Source organism: Molossus molossus, unplaced genomic scaffold, assembly GCF_014108415.1.
Source record: "Molossus molossus isolate mMolMol1 unplaced genomic scaffold, mMolMol1.p scaffold_m16_p_8, whole genome shotgun sequence".
NCBI classification, from domain to species: domain Eukaryota; kingdom Metazoa; phylum Chordata; class Mammalia; order Chiroptera; family Molossidae; genus Molossus; species Molossus molossus.
The window spans coordinates 44,289,322-44,311,936 of NW_023425402.1; the positions used below are offsets into that span (position 1 = coordinate 44,289,322).

A 22,615-nucleotide genomic window follows, 5' to 3' on the forward strand; every position below is an offset into this window, starting at 1 on the left:
TTTCCTGGAGGCTAGAAGTCTGAGATCAAGGTGTCAGCACGTTTGGTTTCTTCTGAGGTTTCTCCTTGGTTTATAGATGGCCTTTTTTCTTGTGTCTTCACAAGGGTTTCACTCTGTGTATGTCTGTGTCTTGATTTCCTCTTCTTTTACAGATACCAATCATATTAGATTCTCACTCACCCTAAGGACCTCGTTTTAACTTAATTACCTATATAAAGACCCTATCTCTAAATACAGTCACATTTGAGCTACTGGGGGATTTAGACCTTGAACATATGAATTTGGAGCAGGACATAATTTAGCCTATAACAAAGGCCTTTAATTAAAAAACCAGTGGCCAACATGAGACCAGCTAAATCTGATTTCCTAGGGGTGGGGCCCAGACATAAGTATTTCTTAAAAGTTCACTTGTGGTTCAGATTTGTAGGCAAGCTATAATAAGTAAAAGGCCAGACAGGTGGGCACACATTAGGAGATCTAATCCTCATTAGTCACATACTGCACAGTCAGTTTCAGGCAGGCAGACCCTAGCAAGGATGGAGAGTATTACACTGTAGCAAGAATTCAACCATGGGAAGTTTGGTTTAGGGTAGCATATCCAGGCAAGCACTGAGGCAAGGGTGGACAGGTTGAGCATTCAGATAATAGAATTGAGGTGCAGATGAGGACCAATTCATAAGAAAGCAGTGTCAGAATGCATGCAAAATATTAGAACTTAGCTGTGACTGACACAGCTAGCTTGACTCTGGGAGCACATCCTGCAACTACATCCTCTAGCCCTGGGAACAACTCCAGGGCTAGAGGATGTAACTACAGGAACCCAAGAAATGGCAGTGAAGGAAATCAGATGGCCCCTGAGGCTTCTACAAGACATCCTGCCTTTTAATACCTCCAATACAACTCGCAGGGTTCTCAACCTTCCTAATGCCGCAACCCTTTAATACAGTTCCTCATGTTGTGGCGACCCCTCAACCATAAAATTATTTTTGTTGCTACTTCATAACTGTAATTTTGCTACTGTTATGTCTTAGGCGACCCCTGTGAAAGGGTCGTTTGACCACGACCCATAGGTTGAGAACCACTGCTTTAGAGGATTTAGAGAAAAAAGAATACAAGACAAATGGCATCAACAAACAAACCCCTAACCTGAAGATATAATGTGTGCATGGATTATTGATATATCAAGAGCTATACAACTTTAGTGAGTTCTTGGACTTTATTTCATGTTGATGACGTGGGCGTCTCACAGAGTGGCTGATTAAGCTTCTGACAGCCTTTGTCAAAGTCAATAATCTCCGCTTTGTTCTCCCTCACAGAGAGGAAGCCAATCTTGTTCAAACTGTCATTTATTAGCTCCATTTCCAATACCACAGAATTAAAGGACTGTTGTAAAGAAACAAATAGAATCCAGGAAGAGCATGCAATTTCTTTGAAAGAGCTCACTTCCTCATCCCCATCCACCCACCTGGTGCAAAGCTGGAAGAATTATAGGGAACCCAGCTGAGTAATAATGTTATTGATTCCTGGCTAATCGGATTTTCTAGAGTCCAGCAACAGTCAAGTGTTTACAAGTCTTCTCTTTTCAAAACAACTCAAAAATCATTCCTAGCAGAGAAGCCAGAAACCAGAAAATCAGCAATACAGGAACTGCTACTAAGGATTTTCGTCTACCCAGTGAGGAGGATATTTATTTATAGAAAAACAGGCCACTCCAGTTTAGTGTGGTAATAACATGGTACAGCTAGTTCAAAGAGTGGCATGGTTGAACACAGCCTTGTATTATGCCCACTGTAAATGGTCTCTATGAGGAAAAACCTATAATTTAGAGAGATTTGCCATGAATGGTAAAGCCTGGGTCATTGTAACAGATACTTTTTACCAGCTGTATTTGTGGAGAGGGCATGTAAAAAGGAAGGAAATGGGGTAGCTTCAGGAAACCTGGAAGGGGAAAGTGAGCTTCATTTGCTTTTACCTACCTGAAAGCTTTAGTACATCCAAACTGAATCCTTGAAGACTAACTAAAAAGGCATTTTAGAATTTTAAAAACTGAAATATATATGTTTTGCTCCTTAAAGAATCATTTCCCCACAGTCCGACTTAAAATTTTTCTCTCTCTTTACATGTTTCTCAAACTCTAGGAAAAAAGATGTAATCTTTTCAATTGCATTTTTATAATAGGGCTTAACATTGGGTGGAAGACAGAAAATACTGACTTAAAATGTCAAGCTATTTTCCAGAGAACTCCTTGGAACATGGTTCTGTTGACCTTTTGTGGGACATCCTGACAATCTTTGTAGTTGTTGCTGGAAAAGCAAGAGGTATAAATGGTAGGTATGACTTTTCCAAAGCCAGTCTCTGAAAATCTATGCAGCAATTTTTTAGACATTTAAAAAATAATTATCAAGTAAATAGTCTCAAGAATTAGGGAATAGTGGGTCTGAACTTTAGTCTCTATATGCCTATCTACCATTATCACTTCTAGTTTCTACCAGTCAGCTGTGAAAGGATGGCATTTGCACAGTGGTACACTGATAAAGGTTTAAAGCTGGCTGTCCAGGAAAAATAGCCCTGATTTGTATTGTTTGACAATTTCTGTGGTGTAAATATTCCTACATGGGCCATTTAAAGCTACCAACATGAAGGCATTGAAAGCAGAGTTAGAAAGAAAATGTACCATATGTAATATTTCCAGAATACAGATACAATCAATAAAATTAAAAAAAAAAATACCTTCAGACGCACACACAATAATAATAAGATGTAGTAAAAATAATTAGGAATTTATGCATTTTGAGTATTTATGATCTTGTTTTTGATAGATTTTGTATAAGTTTATATAATTTAATTTTAATAGTGACTGTGTTTAACATCAACTTGTGCAATTCCAGAAAATCTAAAATTGGTTCTCATGAGCCAATAGAAGCTAGTTCGAGCACAATACTGGTACTCGAGAAGGTGAAGCCAGATTTATGAATTAAAAGAGAAGCCAGTCCCACAACATCAAACACTAGTCACTGTGCAAAACCTGAGCTTGTAAGCAGAGGCTGATCAGTCTGACAGGGTTGGGGAATAAACCAGAATCAAATATCTGGATTCTTCCTGTAGGGCAGAGGTCACCAACTAGTGACCTGAAGGTATGTTTTGTTGGGGAGTTCTGTTGTCACTGAGCCAGCTGGTGCACTTTTAATGGCAGGAATCAGCTAGATCTGATAGCTGCCAGCTTTGGGAAAGATGTGTGAACTCCAGTTTATCACCATCCAAACTACTCACCATCGTCTCTTTCCCATGGTTTTTTTCACTCATGTACATTACTTCTGAAGGTTGGGGTGCTTCAGAATCATCACTTCACTAAATATGCCCACTCAAGAGGCTTCTGCTAATGGCCTTAAGTAACATCTACATTCTGATGACTCCCCCATTTATATCTCCAGTTAGAGTTCTGTCCTGAACTACAGACTCTCATATCTAGTTGCCTACTCACCATCTCTACTTAGATGTTAATAGCCATTTCAAGCCCAACATGTTCAAAACTGAACTGTTCCTGCCACAGTCATCAACAGCTCAGAAAATGGCTACTTAATCCTTCCAGCTTCCTGGCCAAAAATAGTGGCCCTATCTTTGCCTCTTCTCTTTCTCTCTGCCTCACATCCTATCCATCAGTAAATCTTCTCAATTCTTCCTTCAAAATACATGCAGAAACTGACGTTTTTGTTTGTTTTTAAACCACATCCAATCTTTCCCCTGTGTTATCACAATTGCCTCCTAACTGGTCTCCTACTTCTGTCCTTGTCCACTTACAGCCCATTCTCACAGCAACCAGTATGAGCCTTCTACAATTTAGTTTGAGTCATATATTTTTTTTACTGAAAAACCTCAGTCTTCCTATTTTACTTAGAGTACAAGGCAGAGTCTTCAAGCTTTTGCTTTCGATGTTGTCTAACTTGATGTTCTTTCCCCAGATGTCCCTACACCCCTTTATTCCATCTCCTAGGCCCTTTTCAATGCCATCTCCTGGCCTCTCTATTTAAAATTGCAACCTCCATCAATATTACCCTTTTTGACTTTTTTCTCCATAGCACTTATCACCAGTGGAAATTCAATAAATTTTACTTACTTGTTTTTTCTCCCGCTAAAATTTAAGTTTCTTCAGGGCAGAGATTTTTGTGTTTTGTTCACTGCTATATCCCCATGCTAGAAACAATGCCCAGCATGGTAGGGGTTTAATAAATATAAATTGAAGGAATGGATAACCTGCCACTGGCATTAAAGATATTTCAATACAATTAGAGAAGGGTGATAAGATAGAAGAGAAGGTAAGAAGGGAGTGAGAGAGTAGTAGGAGAATAGATCATTTCATTGAGCAACCAAGAAACTAACTTCTTCAGGTTCCCTACTGAGAGTCAGCAAAGGTCATGGAACTCTAAAACATTCTAACTCCTGGTGTGGATGGATTAGGGGAGTACATAGAGAAAGTCTGCATGCTTTCCTAGAATGATTGTTACTGTTGCAGTCAGAAATATGCTGTTGCTGTACCTAAGTGTTGTTATTTTCTTGGATGTGATTTAATCCCTCTGAGCCTCTCCTGGTTCTCTTTTTGAATTATCTTCTTCCTTTTATTCAGTTGGTTTCTTTGACATCCTTTAACACCTTGGTCTCTCAAATGCTATATCCAGCATTAGTCTAACCCTCTTCTTGTCTAACTCTCTAGCTTAATTGGACCACTCTTTTCACCTCCATGACTTTGCTTATGCTATTCCTTCAGCCTGAAGAAAACAGACAATACAAATTCAACTCTACCCTCTTCAGATTAAACTGATTTTGTTTTCCCATTGCCCTATCTCACCCATGTCCCTTATACTTGCAGGATGATCATGGGTAAGTTACAGAAAGGGCTGAGTTCATCACAGGGTCATCATTTCATAGCCACATTGACTTAAACCAATCCTTTAAACTTTCTATGATGCAGCTTTGCATGTGAAAAATGGGCAGGTAGCAAGACCTAGTGGTTCTGACAACAGATTTTTAGGGTTGTGTTGTGGCCCTGCTACTTCTTATTGGATAAAAGAGCAAAATAATATCTCTAAGCCTTGGTGTCTTTCTCCACAAAAGTATGAATAATAGTACCCACTTTATAGGGTTGTTGTGAGATCTGATGAGATATCTTTATACTGATACACTGCCTGATATATGGTAAGCACACAATCCAGATAGTTATTAACATTAATATTATTATGGGGCTATTATAAAGACCTCTGAGCTTTTTAGATATGCTAGAGATCTGATTGCTTCTGTAAATCTATTCCCCAACTTTTTGCACCCTATTCTGTGGCCCATGAGGCTAAACTAGGGCCTCTATCAAAGGATGTCTTTGTCCTCTGGCTCTGGTCAGGACAGTAGAGGCACTAGCAGGAAATGGGCTCCCTTCCTGGGAAGGATCCATGGGTCTCTCTATTAAAGGTCACAGCTCCAGTCAGGTGGCTCTCTATTTCCTCTCTGGGAACTGGGAACTACTCTGTCCTCTTGATAATGCCTTCCTGCTATGATGAGCTCTGGGGTATCATACTATTTGGGTTTTCCTTCATCTTCTCTGCTTCCTTGTGATAGTCCCTTTATTAAACTCTACTAAATTTGAGCATGCTAAGTGTTTCCTGCCTTAAACCCAGTAGATATATTGTAAACGAGTATATCATGAAGTTATAACACATGTGTTTAGCCTACATGCTTTTTAAAATCCTGCATTTCTAGGAACTTGCAGTGTCAAGAATTAAAAAAACAAAACCCACTCTTTTCAGATAAAAATATCCACTTATTACCAAAGAGCTCCTAGATATCCCATAGGAAACTCCAACTCAGCATGTCTACTGCTGACTAATCACCCACCATCACAACAACCTGCTCCTCATTTTATATTCCTAAACAATTTATCTTAAGAATATCACACCACCCTTGCTGGTTTAGCTCAGCTGTTAGAGCGTCAGCCCACGGACCAGAGAGTCCCAGGTTCAGTTCCCTCTGAGGGCACGTACCTCAGTTGTAGTTTGTCCCCAGCCCCTGTTGGTGTCATGTGAGTGGCAACCAGTTGATGTGTTTCTCTCACATCTATGTTTCCCTCTCTCTCTTCCCCCCTCTCCCTTCTGCTCTATCTGAAGATAAATGCAAAAATGTCCTCAGGTAAGGATAAAAAAAAAGAAATATCACGACCATTCTGACTGCCTGTATGAAAATCTCAGTCATTTTAAGCTCTCACTAGGACATCATTTCAATCTGTGCAACGGGAACAAGGAATAAGGCAAATATCAACAAAGTTAGAAAGAGTAAGTGACATTTACTCCTTCACTACTACCTATGTGATACTTTCCCAGCATCCTCCACAGTTCTGGTCACAGATTGCTATTTTCTGAAAAATATCATACAACTCTGTTTTACCTACACAGCCAATAAAGGGTAAAGATACATCCTCTATAAGATAAAGATTTTTTAGGATAAAAATTGTCTTATTTACTGTTTATTCTTTATTTGCTGTGTCAGCAGAGCTTCTGACACATAGTATTCAATAAATGAATGAATAAAGGGGTAATAGGTGGAAAGAATTTCTTTTTATAAGAAATGAATTAACTTTTTATGAAAAACAAGATTGGAAACAAGTTACTTTAAAAGAGACTTATTTTTTTGTGGAGTGACACTTCCCCATCTTCTTAGGCATTATTTGCAGAGTTTTTTTTATAAGAAGTATTTCTCATTGGCACCAATGGATGAAAAGCATTACCAGGTGCTAAGTGCCTCTGCAACATGAACACCTCAGAGTTAGTTGAGAATGGGGGATGCCTACATTGCCCCACAAGACTTTGTTTCTGTGACCTCACTCCATCATCCCCAGTCTCAGGCCTTTCTCTAAGCTTCCAGGTTAAAGTCCCTTTACTATTTTCATTTGTTTGCTTGAATTATAGTTGATTCCATCTGTTAGCTCTGGTTCTGTAACTATCAAAGGCCTGTCATACTTCCTCCTAGAGATAATTGATGCAAATGCAAACGAGGCGTGAAAAAAAAACAAAAAACACACATTTGAATAACTGATAGAGAAGTTTCCTTTTCTTATCCTAGAAAACAAAGCCTGCAAATTTGATCATATGTGAAAGTAAGCCATTACAATGAAAGGAGCTGATTTTAAAATATACTCTTTTGTCATTAGACTAACTGAACAAGAGGGTGGTTGAGCCAAAGCAGCATAATTGAGATTAGTGTTTATTATTTCCTTGGTCCTGCCCTTATGGGTTTATGAGAAGTGACTCTAATGAACAAACAATGGTTGTGATGATGAGTTTATTGGTTAATTCATAAAACATATGGTAGGCTTCCTTCTGCCAGAAGTATTTGGGCAAATGAAAATCAAGAATAAATAAATGATATGACATCAAAACAATGTTTTGAAGCAGATAGAAAAGTCAACTAATTAAGATTTTATTGATGTAGAAAAAAGGAAACCCCAGTTCTATTTTAGGTACAATTGCACCAAGATTAGCTTCAAATTGGAGACTATGTTTCTTTAAACCCCAGTAGATGCTGCTCCTAATTCTCACACCCTGCTATATTGTTATCACAATTTTGCTCTGTAAAATTTATGCTGCAAAATAAATGAATGCTTTATACAAGGAGCAGTTACTATACTAATATTAGTCTGAATAGGCAGGCCTATGCTGTGCTATCAAAAAAATCCAAAATCAAAATGGTTTAACTCAACCAAAGTTTATTTTTATCTTTCACAAAGTGTACTGCTAATCCAGGTAACTCTCCAGGGTAGGCTCTTTCATCATGTTTTACTTCCATTTCAACATGTATTTCTAAGATGATTGATTACTTCACCAGAAAAAATGATGTTGAATGCCTTCTACCAACAATTAAATACTCCAGTCAGAAACTGTCACATAGTACCTGATGTCCAAGAATGGACTCAGAATCACTACCATAACACAGAGTACTATAGAACTGCAATCAGTACTGCCTCAATTCCCTCATCTTCAAAGACCATAGGCAAACCTCTCCTTAGCTGGTGTCTTCTACTTTGGAGAATGCTACATTTTTAACTGAAGAAGATCATGGTAGAGGGGAACTTATTCAGTTTGATTAATGTATGTACCAATTACAAAGTGAATGACCTTGAAACAAAGTATTGAAGTTCTTCAAGTTTCACTTTCCTCATTTGTCTGAGGAGGATAATAATAATAATACTGATCTTATTAGACTGCAGTATGAAAAGGAATGATATAGGAAAAGTGGCTGGCATTGAATAAATACTCAGTAAATGCTTGGTCATCTCAGAAAGTGCAGTCAGGCCCAAATCTGCACTTGCTGTTCATGTTATACCTTCAGCATCCACTAGGAAATGCCTGTGAGAAAGAGATTAAGAGGCACAGGCCAGAGGAGACAACTGGGGAACAAGTAAATGTCTAGATCTAAAATCTTTGTGTGGAGGCTATGAAGTATCTGTGTCACTAGAATTAAAATCATCTCTGATACCTGTAAATCCTGTCCATAAATGGAAATAATGGTGATAGACAATAGGCAGCCTAATTCTCTGGACCATTTCAAAGCTAATCTAATATAATTGAAATATTAAAAAGGTCAATATAAGCCCCATATATAAGGCCCACTTAAGACTTACTTACAAGTACACTGTACCTTTTAAATTTATTTCCAGAAAGAAATGTAGATATAACTCTTTAAATAAAACCCATATGAAAAATTTGAATTTATGAAAAGTAATTACAGGTATGATTTCTCACTTTACAGTGGGATTCAATACAGAATAAATAGCAATATCTTGCACTTTAAAGTGGTCTTATTTGCCAAAAATATTAAGAATATAACTCTAATCATATAGAGTATTATGGATCATCACTAGAGGACTCCATTTTCTTCTTCCTTCCTACAGCTTTCCAAAAAAATCATGTCAATACTGAAGTGAGCATAATCATGGGAATTTAAATTATGATTTCCAACCCCTGGAGATTAGAAGATTTTTGCATCCAGAGTTACTGTATTATGTTACTGAAAATGTCCAGTTTTCAACAAAAATTATGAAACATGCAAATTAAGAAAACAATATGGCCCATCCACAGGTAAAAAGGAATCTCTAGAAACTATTGCTAAGGAAGCCCTGCTGTCAGATATACAGGAAAAAGTTTTAAATCAGTTAGTTTAGATACATTCAAAGTGCTAAAGGAAACTGTCTGAAGAATGAAAGTATGAGAACAATATCATAGAATATTAATATATAAAGTATGAGAACAATAAATATAGAATATTCATAAAGAAATAGAAAGTATTTTAAAAAGCCAAATAGAAATTTTAAAGTTGAAAAGTACAATAACTGAAATAAAAAATTCTATAGGGACACTCAACAGTAGATTTGTACTAACAAAAGAAGGAGTGAACTTTAAAATAGGTCAATTACCTTTACCCAGTCTATGGAACAGAAAGTTAAAAACATGAATAAAAATGAAAAGCCTCAGAGAACTGTGAGACATCATTGAATATATCAACATAGGTTTAATGGGAATCAAAGAAGGACAGGACAGAAAAGATAAGAAAGAACAGTTGAAGAAATAGTAACTCAAACTTTTCAGATTTGATTTAAAAGTGTTAATCTACACATCAAAGAGGCTTAATGAACTCCAAGTAGGATAAACTCAAAGGCATCCACACTGAGACTTCTCATAATAAAACTGTTGAATGTCCAAAAGAGAAGGTCAAATAAAGAGCTTCCCAGACAAAAGAAGGCTAAAGAAATACATTAGCACCAAACCAGCACTGCAAGAAATGTTAAAAGGACTACTGTAATAAGTAGAAGAAATAGGAAGAAAAATATAACCACACTAAACAAAAAATGGCAATAAATTAGTACATATCAATAATCACCTTAAATGTAAATGGATTGAATGCTCCAATAAAAACACACAGAGTAGCTGATTGAATAAGAAAGCATGACTCATATATATGTTGATTACAAGAGCCCCACCTTACAACAAAAGACTCACATACGTTGAAAGTGAAGGGATGGGAAAAAAATCTTCCAAGCAAACAGAAAGGAAAAAAAACTGGGGTAGCAATATTCATATCTGATAAAATAGATTTCAAAATGAAGGCCATAACTAGAGACAAAGAAGGCCACTACATAATACTGAAAGAATCTATCCAACAGGAAGATATAACCTTGATAAACATATATGCACCCAATATAGGAGCACCAAAATATGTTAAAAATCTTCTGGAGGACTTTAGAGGGGAAATAGACAGCAATACAATCATAGCAGGGGACTTCTACACCCCACTGATATCACTGGATAGATCCTCTAGACAAAAAATTAGCAAGGAAACAGAGACTCTAAATGAGGCTCTAGACCAAATGGATTTAATAGATATCTATAGAGAATTATACCCCAAAGCTGAGAATTCACATTGTTCTTAAGTACACATGGGACACGCTCAAAGATAGACCAAATGTGCCCTGGCAGGTTTTGCTCAGCGGTTAGAGCATAACCCTGCAATCCAGAGAGACCTGGGTTCGGTTCCCGCTAAGGGCATGTACCTCGGTTGCAGTTTGTCCCCAGCCCTGGTTGGGTCGTGCGGGTGGCAACCCCTTGATGTGTCCCTTTCACGTCGATGTTTCTCTCTCTCTCTCTCTCTCTCTCTCTCTCTCTCTCTCTCTCTGTCTTCCTCCCACTCTATCATTTGTCCTCGGGTGAGGATAAAAAAAAAGATAGACCACATGTTAGGACACAAACTAAGTCTCTACAAGATCAAGAAGATTGAAATCATACCAAGCATCTTCTCACATCACAGTGGCATGAAACTAGAAATCAATTGCAACAAGAACATGCAAAGACATTGGAACACATGTAGGCTAAGTAGCATGTTATTAAACAATGAATGGGTTACAGAAGAGATCAAAGAAGAAATTAAAAACTTCCTGAAAATGAACATAAAACAACACAAAATCTATGGGATACAGCAAAAGCAGTTCTGAGAGGGAAGTTCATAACACCACAGGCCTACCTCAAGAAACAAGAAAAATTTCTAATAGAGATTATCTAACCTCACAACTTAAAGAACTAGAAAGCAAACAAAAAGAAAACCCCAGAGCAAGTAGAAGGAAGGAAATAGTACAGATCAGAGCAGAAATAAATGACATAGAGACCAAAAAATAAAAATAAAAAAACAATTCAAAGGATCAGTGAAACAAAGAGCTGGTTTTTCAAAGAGAGAAACAACATTGATGAACCCTTAGCTAGACTCACCAAGAAACAAAGAGAGAGAACCCAAATACCCAAAATCAGAAATGAAAGAGGAGAAGTAACAACTGACACCACAGAAATACAAAAGATCGTTAACAATTCTATGAACAATTACATGGTAATAAATTCAACAAGCTAAGCAAAATGGACAAATTTCTAGAAATACAGTCTCCCAAAACTGGACCAGGAAGAGATAGAAAATTTGAACAGACCAATAACGACTAAGGAAATTGAAGAGGTAATCAAGACTCTCCCAGCAAACAAAAGCCCAGGCCCAGATGGCTTCACAAGGGAGTTTTACCAAACATTCAAAGAATTAACACCCATTCTCCTCAAACTATTTCAAAAAATTCAAGAAGAAGGAAGACTTCCAAACTCGTTTTATGAAGCCAGCATAATTCTAATTCCAAAACCAGAAAAAGACACTACAAAGAAAGAAAACTCCAGACCAATATCCCTGATGAACACAGATGCCAAAATCCTGAACAAAATACTAACTAATCGGATCCAGCAATACATCAAAAAAATTATTCACATAACCAAGTGGGATTCATCTTAGGGATGCAAGGCTGGTATAATATTTGCAAATCAATAAATGTGATGCACCACCTAAACAAAATAAAGAATAAAAACCACATGATCATATTATAGATGCTGAAAAACCATTTGACAAAATCCAGCACCCATTTCTGATAAAAACGCTCAGCAATGTGGGAATAGAGGGATCATATCTCGACATAATGCCATATATGAAAGACTTACAGCCAACATCATACTCAATGGGCAAAAATTAAAGCATATAACAAAGATTATGTACCATGAGAAAATAGAATTTACTCCTGGAATACAAAATTGGTTTAATGTACAAAAATCAATTAATGTAGTCATACATGAGGAATCTGGCTGCAGACGGAAACCCTGTGTGATCTTTCAGGCCTAAGGCCAATTATAAAGGCTTTACTTGACAGGCCTCATGGGGGAAAGCTGCCCCCAAAACATATATAGCAGACTTGGTGCATGGCCACTATATTGCAATCTCTCGTGGGAGCTGCAGTAAAGGACTTACATCTCCCTGACTAGCTTTGCTCTCATAAATATCTGCATTCTTAGCTCAGGAGCCTTTGTTGAGACGTTTTCTTATCAGAAGACCCTCAGCCAAGGCCTGTCTCAGGTGCCTCTGCCTATCCCACCTTCCCTGGGAGGCCTTCAAGACACTTTTCTTCACTTTGACTCAGTATTAAGTATTTTTTCACTCTTAGCCCTTCTCCCTCCTTTTTCCTTGAACCTCTGGGTCCACAAAACAGCAGGTCCTTTTGGCCTGGGGCTCCCTCAGCAGTGAAGTGATCACCCTGTGTGCATTGATATATCTGACCTCCTGGCACCATTTGGTAGGGAAAAAATGGAACACTGCGGGAGCTAACATTTTTTTCCTTTTTAGCCTCTTGCTTATACTATTACCATAAATAATTTAGGGCTTCACTGTTACTTTCATTTTGGCTTGTTGTTTTAATTGACTAGCTAGAACCTAGACCTGGCAGCTAAGCTTGTCTCTACCTTAGCTCTGGACATTATACTAAAGGACAGGCACCAACTATTCAACCACATGGTCATATTAATAGATGCAAAAAAAAAAAAAAAAAAAGCATTTGACAAAATCTAACAGTATTTTATGATAAAAACACAATAAACCAACAAACTTGGAAATTTCCCAACCTGACAAAGAACATCTAAATAAATACACTGCTGATATCATACTTAATGATAAAAGACAAAATTTTCCCCTTAATATCAGGAGCAAGACAAAGAAATCTCTCATTACTTCTGTTCAATACTGTACTTGTTGTTTTAGTAAGGGCAAGTAGGCAAGAAAAACGAAAAGCATCCAGATTGTAAAGGAAGAAGTAAAACTATCTTCAGTTCCAGATGATATGATCTTGTATATAGAAAATTCTAAGGAAGCCACCCAAAACTATTAAAGTTAATAAACAAGTTCATCAAGGTTTCAATAAATAAAATCAATATCTAAAAAGTCAACAGTAGTCTAACAGGTGTGGCTCAGTGGTTGAGCATCGACCAATGAACCAAGAGGTCACCAGTTTACTCTCCAGTCAAGACACATGCCCAGGTTGTGGGCCCCGATCCCCAGTGTGGAGGCCAAGCGATGTTTTCTCTCATCAATGTTTCTATCTCTCTCTCCCTCTCACTTCCTCTCTCTCTAAAGTCAATAAAGGAAAAAAAATTTTTTTTTAAATCAACAGTATTTCCAACATTAGCAGTGAACAATTTGAAAATGAAATTAGGAATCTAGTTGCTTATACAGGGGTGGGCAAAAGTAGGTTTACAGTTGTTTATATGGAAAATAAAACAATAATTAATAAATAATACAAAAATAAACTCAGTTATATGTACTCACAACTATAAACTTAATTTTGCTCATTCCTATATAATAGTATCAAAATAAAATATTTCATAATAAATTTAACAAAAGAAATGCAAGACTTGTACACATAAAAGTACAAAATATTATTGTTGAAAAAAATGTAAAGACATAAATAAATGAAAATACATTCATGTTTGTGGATTAGAAGACTTAATGTGGTTAAGATGGCAATACTCTCCAAACTGATCCACAAATTCAATGCAATCCCCATCAAAATCAATTTCCTTTTCTGGAGAAATTAACAAGCTGATCCTAAAATTCATATGGAACTTCAAAGAGCCCAGGATAGCCCTGGGGGGAAAAATTACCAAAGTTGGATAATTCATTCTTCCTGATTTCAAAACTTACAATAAAACTATGGAATTAACATAGTGTTGATACTGGCCAAGAATAGACATATGCATCAATGGAATAGAATTGAGAGTCTAAAAAGAAACATATTTATAGTTAATTAATTTTAAACAAAAGTGCCAAGACAATTGAATAAAGTGTAATGAACAAATTGTGCTGGGACAGTTGGATATCCACATGCAAAATAATGAAGTTTGTTTCCTACCTCACACCATATGAAAACTAATTCAAATTTATATGTAAAATATAACACTATAAAAAAAATTTTTTAAATCATAGGCACAAATCTTTGTTAGATTAGGCAATTATTCCTAGTTATAACTCAAAAACACAAGCAACAACAATTAAAAAAATAGATGAATCGATTTTATCAAAATTAAAAACTGTTGTACTTCAAAGGACACTTTCAGAAAAGTGGGGGGAAAGCCCACATAGTGGTAGAAGACATTTGCAAATCATATATTTGTTAAGGGACTTGTATTTAGAATATATAAAGAACTCTTACAACTCAAGAACAAAAGGACAAATAAACCAATTTTTAAATGGACAAAGTATTTGAATAGATATTTCTCAAATTAATAAATACAAATGGCCAATAAGCACATGAAAAGATACTCATTATTATTAGCCACTGAGGTAAATGCAAATTAAAACCACAATGTAAACAACTTCATGCCCAACATGATGGCTAGAATCAAAAAGGCAGACAAATACAACTGTTGGTGAAGATGTGGAGAATTGGGAACCCTTAGATATTGCTGATAGGAATTTAAAATGATGTAACCACTGTGGAAAATAATTTGGCAATTACTCAAAAATTAAACATTGAGTTACCATAAGATCTAGTAATTTCACTCCTAGGTATATACTCAAGACAACTGAAAGCATATGTCCATGCAAAAACATATACATTAATGTTCATAGCAGTATTATTTATAATAACCAATAAATAGAAACAACCCTAATGTCCATCAATTGATGAATAAACTAAATGTGATATATTTGTACAATTGAATATTATTCAGCCATAAAAAAAATGAACTAAAGTACTGATACATGATACAATATTATTCAGCTATAAAAAGGAATGAACTAAATTAATGATACATGATACAATATATATGAACCTTGAAAACATTATGCTAAGGTAAAGAAAAGAGACACAAAAGACCGCATATTGTATGATTCCGTTCATATAAAATGTCCAGAATAGGCAACTTCATAGAGCAAACTGCTTAGTGATTGCCAGGGTTTAGGTCAGGGAGGAATATGGAATGATTACTAATGGGTACTGAATTTCTTTTGAGTATAATTAAAATGTTTTGGAAATATATAGAGGATAAGTCTTCATGTTCAAAATGTTTTGAAGAATAGCAAACTCGAGTGACAAGATTTACTAAGTACCAAGAGGTTGTAGGAAAATAATTCAACATAGTATTTTTGCAAAACTCTTTTTCTTCCTCAAGTTCCCTCCTTTCATAAATATCCCTGTTTTTGAGTACAGGTCTATAGGAAAAGACTATATGATGACTAATAATAAGCTCCCTTGATTATTTGCCAAGCTAATGTTATACAGGAATATTGCATGTTTAATTATAAAAATCTTGGATACCACACATTAACTCTAGTACAATATGTATTCTAAATTCCCCTATTTGAGTAGGAAAGTTTAGTACATTGTAAGGGTGTTATATATATTTTTTTCTTTCCTGTTTGCATTTCATTCACAGACTAAAAAAACACACCATGCTTTTCTCAATGTACAAACATCTCCAGTGTCCTCATTTAGGAATAAAAATTAGAAATAGATTAAGACCCCAAATTAAAAACAGAAGTGTTGTAGTCCTTCCTAGACACTTAAATGATATAAAAGATTTTTAGGCAAAGCAATGGCTCTTACAAAACAGATACTATATATAGTATTACAGGAGTATTTCAGAAGGTGGTTTAGGTTAAATATATGGCAAAAATGATAACCATTAGAAAGCATTTATATAACACGTTGTTTTCTAGGCCTTTGACAATAATTAACAGGTTATCAGTTACAGCATAATAATGGCCCATTTTTTTTAGAAAAAAGCAATTAAGATGTTTGTTTTTTAATTTGCTCAAAGCCACCCAGAGACACAGCGGCAGATAGGAAGTCCTGGTTCTTTAACTCTCAGACCTGGTCCTGGTGCAGCTGGGTCACAAGACCTTTATAATAGAGCTTATAAAAGCATATTTAATGTGAGGCAACTAGTTAGAAAAAAAAAATGACCTTTTAACTTATGTCACCATTTCCCACATAAAAGCTTCATCCAGCCTCTTAATTCATACGACCTTTGGAAGCCATAAAATTATTTCCCAGGAAGAGTTGATGTAGATTTGATTGGGATCCTGTTGCTCTGACCCAGAGTTGGTAGGAGCCAGCCACCTACAACATAGCCCAGAAAATATCAAAATCCACTCAGCACAGGGAGAAATTTGCTGCCTGAGGAAGACTCATCTGAGCCCAGCAACAGAAAGACATCCTAAAGACAGAGTTTGTTAAGCTGGCTGGCTAAAGGTTTATTTAATCTTTATCGCTTGATTGCAAACCAAAGAAAACCTTTAGACTTGCCAATTGCCTGGAGAGGAATGTTTCAGAAATGTTGACGAATACAGGATGCTGTAAATGAAAATGCTAAGAGTATTTATACATAAAAATTGAAGTCATCATAAAAAGGAAGTGCTGCCTGATGAAAAAAAAATGGTATACTATATGGAATTTTTATCTTTTAATAAAGCAGTTTCACTTTATAACTTGGTGAATGGCTGATGAAACCAGAGGAACAGAGGGCTTAGAAATTTTATATTTTAATATCTTAAAAAGGTGTGCCCTGTTTAATATAAAGCTTTCATTATACTATAGCTACATTATAGGAAATACTAAAGAGTTGAATGAATGCAAAATATACAACTAAAATTTTTTAAACTAGTGTTCAGAAATTTTTCAACATATAGGCTTATGTACACAGATGAGATCTTCAAGCATATTTATTAATATACTTTTGTTCATAAAACATTGTAATATAGCATTTCCCTATGTGATTACAAATTTGATTAGACTGCTATTTTAAACTGCTATTTAACATTCCATCATGTAAATGTACCATAATGTATTAAGATATTTTATTACTGATGAACATTTAGATAGTTTTCAATTGTTTTGTATTATAAATAACAATTTTGCTATCATCTGTGTGAATAAAAACTTTTCATGCATTTCATCTTCTGTTTTTAGAATAGGTGAACTGATAATGTGTTAAATCACCTTTACCTTCATCATTGAAGAAGAAAATCACCAACACTCTTTCTTTTTTTTCCCCAGGTATATTAGTTATTCTTTTACATTTATAGTCATTGAATTTGGACTATAAACCAAGGGACCAGATTTAATACCGCAGGCCACTGGTATTCCATAGATTTTTCAGATGATAATTGCTCTGCCTTGAATAACACCACAAACCAATTTAGGCTATGAAAGTGAATCTTGGACAAGAGATAACTAGAATTATGTAAGCAAAAAGGAAGACTAAGTGATACTTAGCTCTGGTGATTTTTAAGCTACTCTGAAAACCTTTTTATCTTATGGTTTATTGCCATAAAACTTAAAGCTCTGCAGCGGTCTGAGGACACAGTTTTACAAGTAAAGTTTTTCTTATGCAGTTTCCCCATTGAAACTACATTTCCAACTACATTTGAAAATTCACTGCTTTGGGTCATGTAGCAGTACATGGACTTTCTTACCCTGGTGAACAAAGAGTTCTTTTCTGTTTCAGGGAAAATTTTAAATGCTAAGTAGGGCTTGCCATTCTAAGAGGCAGTATTGGCATACGGAGACAATTTGGGCCATCTAATTCCTGAGTGTTTGGCCAGCAGCTGTGGCCAAAGTTGATAATTGTGCCTGGTTAAACTTAGTTCTCTCTGACATCACGCATCATAGAGGAAAGCAACCCCATACACTTTTTCTTCAGGGAGGGTGGAGAATTCTTATAGATGATTCAGAATCAAGGAATGAAAATGACAATGAACATGCAAATGCAATCCTGAAAACAAAATTCTGTCTGAGTTTGTTGGCTAAAGAGACAATAGAAATTCCCGAGTGGAACTGACAGATGTGACTTCTGTGGTTAGAGGCAAGGAGCCACTTGTGGCACCATCAGGAAGTAAAGGAGTGGCTACAGAGTAAGGCCCTGTTACGGTCTGTTTACCAAGTTCTGTAGGCTTCACCAACCATCACGTCACTTAGTGTTTTTGTGGAAACTAGATAGACAACATGCGTCACTGTGGTTATTTCACTTTATCAGAGAAGTAGAAGGAAGAGTTCTAGGCACTGAAGATATCATGTAGGTATATGGGTCTCTACAAGTAATTATTATACAGAAGAAGAAACTAATTGAAATGTATCCTGTCAAGACTGATTAAAAAAGATCAAACAGAAAATATTTCTAAATATGCAGATGTTTACCAACTGTTCCCAGAGGCATCCATGTGGCTGTGACACCCTCCCTATCAGCCTTCCATGTTTGAGTTTTTTAGGCCAAAGAAACCAAACATCTCCTACACTCTATCCCCAACTCAGAGACACTGCTAGGAACTCTAGTTCTCCAAGATTTAAAATGTCTTCACCTCTATCCCACACAATAGTCTTGTGCTACAGGCATCTGAAGGAGAGAAGAATAAGAGAAGAAGACTACTGCCCTCTCTTTATTCCACCTGCCTCTGATTTTTGCTTATCAACATTTGTTGTTTGAGGGGGTAATATTGTGGTTTTACCTCTTTCTTGCATTCACTAAGTTTTGATGGATCCTACCCTTTCTCTTTATCCCCTCTTCTTTGGGACCTTAAGTTATTTAACAGGACTCTACCCTGATTGGTCTAGGGTGTACTGGGAGGAACATAGTGCAGTATGTGTAATGTGAAACAAGCCCATGCATTCTTTATCTGTGCAGTTAATCTTATCTAACTAGTATATTTAATTTAGAAGGCATTATCCCTCTGGCTCAGAAAAAGTTTGGTATAAACCTAACCTTCCCTCTCTCTCTCATGCCCTTCCTATGCTGTTTTTTTGTTTGTTTGTTTGTTTGTAAGCCAAGAAAAACCCTTGTGAGTTCTCCCACTTCTCCATTTGTCCAAGACTCTGACAGAGTTAAACTGTTGGCCTGAGAATGTTGTCAAGGGGCACAGTGATTATTGTGCTCAGTGCTGTGCCTGATTGAGAAGAAGGGAGAACACTCAAGAGCAGGGACCACAGTGTAATAATGGAAAGAGAAATGGCTTTGGAATCAGTCAGAACTGGGTCAGAATCCTGGCTGCCTGGACAATTATTTTAACCTTGATGAATGTCAGTTTTCTTATCTTTAAATGCACCTAGTAACACCCAGTGCAAAGAACTTCTAAATATACTAAATAAACTAATGTATGTGAAATGACTGATAAGTTATAGACAATCAGTTTCAGAATCAGTTTTCTTCTCTCTCCCCTTTAATTTTATTTCTTCTACCCTCCCCTCTTTCATTGAGTATCTGACATAGACAAAACTTAATAAATAGCCTTTGACTGAATGAACTGATGTGGACATGCTGGTACTACTGTGTTTGCAAAGTGTGTAGAATGAAATCCCTTTTGTGGCCAGCCCAAATTCTTGCTATACATAGGGACTTCCTTAGGACTCCAGAATTCCCCAGATGGACAATGAGTGGGATACTAGTGAGATCAATACTCTCATTGTTTTTTGTGTACATTAATATATAGAACTCTGCATATTAAGCAGATATTTACATTGGATAGAAAAGGATTTCCCACATTATATTTTTCGGCACTTACTAAGAAGGTCTAAAATAATGGAGGCTCTGTCAACCTCTCCATCTCATTTCCCACCATTTCCCTTCCTTCCAGTACTCTAGCAACTTCTAAATTATATTTTAAATAATTCAAAAGTACTGCTACCTCCTCAGTGCCCCTGTGCAAGTCCTTCCCTCCATTAAACTCATCCTTCCCTCAATCCTTCAATCCACAATCCATTAACTAATCTTTTAGTTCAACTGTTACTTCTGGGAGGCCTTTCCTGATCCCACCATCCCGCCCAGCCTTCATGGTTCTTTTCCGTTTACCACATTGGTAGTTTTTTTTCTCTGCTTCTTTGTTTGCTATCTTTCCCTCTAAATTCTCATCTTCATGAGACATGAGTCACATCTCTTTTTATATATTCTGTATTTCTATAGAAAATAGTTCCTGACATATAGTAAATGCTTTAAAAATATTTGTTGAAGGAATGAATGAAGAGGAGGAGAAAGTACTTCACTGATTTACATTTGCTTCTCTTCAAGTAATATTCCTCTCAGTAGGAAATGGTTGGATACATTTCCCACAAAGTTATTCTAAATAATTTGGAAAACCTGAAAATGATTTTATTTTCATCTGAATCTCTAGCATTCATATTGTTAAAACCGGTTTCTTGTAATCAAAAACAACCATAGATCCACGGGGCAAATACAGGAATAAACACCCCTTTAAAACAGGCAAGCTCTGTGGGCCATTCACTTCTAATGAGTAACAGAAGGAATTTTATTTATTGGCCCCAATTCCATTAACATCAACCCATGATTTTTCAATAAGGATGCAGCCACACACCTCTAATTTCCTTTCTTAGAGTCTGTGTGATGTTGTAAATGCAGGTATACTCCTTCAGCAAGTACAAAATGATTCATAAGGTATATAACATCACAGAAGGCTTGACAAAAGAAAACAAAAGGTAACTACAGTACAACTGCATGACTGGTGTTACTAGGTTACTATCCAGTAAACCTCCCACTTATCTTGGGCTTTTGGTGTTTTCAGTTCCATTTAGAAAGGGTTGGAGCTACCTTGATGTGTCTAACCCTGTAATTTATTAAAAGCCTGGCCAGAAAGGTGGCTATTCATAATAGCAGGAAGCTGAATGTTTCTTTAAAAAAATATCCCTACAGCTAGATAAATGAACCAAATTATTGGGAAGGACAGTGGCAGGAAATTTTGACTAACTTATTTTGATTAAAATTTCTTTTCTTAGTATCTGAGTGCATGCAACTTTTCACAAGATTTATCCTACCAATATAGGATAAATATATATTACCTGCTAATGTATTACTATTTTGACCTGTTGAACACATTTATTCTGCCCTTAAATGTTGTCTTTTAGCACAGATGGGAGAAAGTTGGATGAATTAGTATGGCTTTCAGTTGTTCAAATTCACCACTTCTCATTTAAGAAAATGAAATAACAGCAGCATTGCTTTCCCAGAAATATAAGCAGAACCATCCACAGACTATAAAACATGAATATTTAGTAAGATAATTGGGACATAAGAAGTAGCTGTGGACTTTAATAACCATTAAGGCCTAACAGAGCTATGGAAGGAAGGAAGGAAGGAAGGAAGGAAGGAAGGAAGGAAGGAAGGAAGGAAGGAAGGAAGGAAGGAAGGAAGGAAGGAAGGAAGGGAGAGAGGGAGGGAGGGAGGGAGGGAGGGAGGGAGGGAGGGAGGGAGGGAGGGAGGGAGGGAGGGAGGGAGGGGAGTCTCTTAATAAATAAGAAGGACCATTCATTCAGGCAGGAAATCCTCATATATGTTTTAAGCAGCTAATATGTGTCAGGGAGAGTGCTGGGAGCAAGGGGGAAGAGGAATGAAAGTTGTGAAAAACAGACAAGGTGCTAAATTCTGGGAGTCAGACTCTCCCAAAGGAAATTCTCACAATAACGCTGGGCAAGTGCTTTTATATGTAAACAAAGTTCTCAGAGAACACAAAAGAGGAAATTCTAATGCTTCCTGGAGGAATTCAGGGATGCTTTAGAGAGGAGGTAGCCCTTGAACAGGTATTCATGGATGGATGCCTTTTCCCACTAAAATCTGCAATAGAGTAGCCATTCCATTGCATTGCTGAGCAGAAAATTTGTGAAGGGAAATCAAACATATCTGAGAACAGATTGCTATTATGAATTAAATTGAAAAAAATAAGTCCTTCATAGTAGGTCTTAGGTTCACATAACTCCAAGATATTAACTGCCACAACAATTCCTAGTAATGCTATTACTAACATTCATTTACAGTCTTTTATTAAAAATTATATATTAAATACTAAGAATTTATAGCACTTAATGCTAGGTACTAATCTTATTTAATTTCCACAGCCAGGTGATGGAATTCTTATTTCCACTTTACAGATGAAAAATTTGAGATGAGAGAGATTAAGTAAATTGTCTACAGTTATGCAGTCAGTAATGGTGGGAGGAGGATTCAAATTAGAGTATGACTTTGAGGTGTGTTTTCTACTCTTCTAATCCAGGGGAGTATTTGAGAGATAAAGTTCTGAAGGCATGAGCCAGATGACAACTTCTCTTCAATTCACAATGAGAATATGTGATTCCTGGAAGCAAGAGGCAGAAGTAGAATATGCCTGAAATGGTAAACATGGTTCTTTTAATTTGCAAAATTTCAAATATCTAGACATCCATAAGATAATGAAGCAAACC

General features: G+C 36.4%; 1 long non-coding RNA gene across 1 annotated transcript in view; it reads left to right on the forward strand.

Moving 5' to 3' along the window:
* The window catches only part of LOC118621748, a 41,768-nt gene extending 19,309 nt beyond the window's left edge, over nucleotides 1–22,459 (forward strand). Inside the window, exon 3 of the long non-coding RNA XR_004957780.1 lies at nucleotides 22,429–22,459. This is a non-coding gene — a long non-coding RNA (uncharacterized LOC118621748). The remainder of the gene's footprint in view (nucleotides 1–22,428) is intronic.
* The last annotated feature ends 156 nt before the right edge of the window (nucleotides 22,460–22,615 follow it).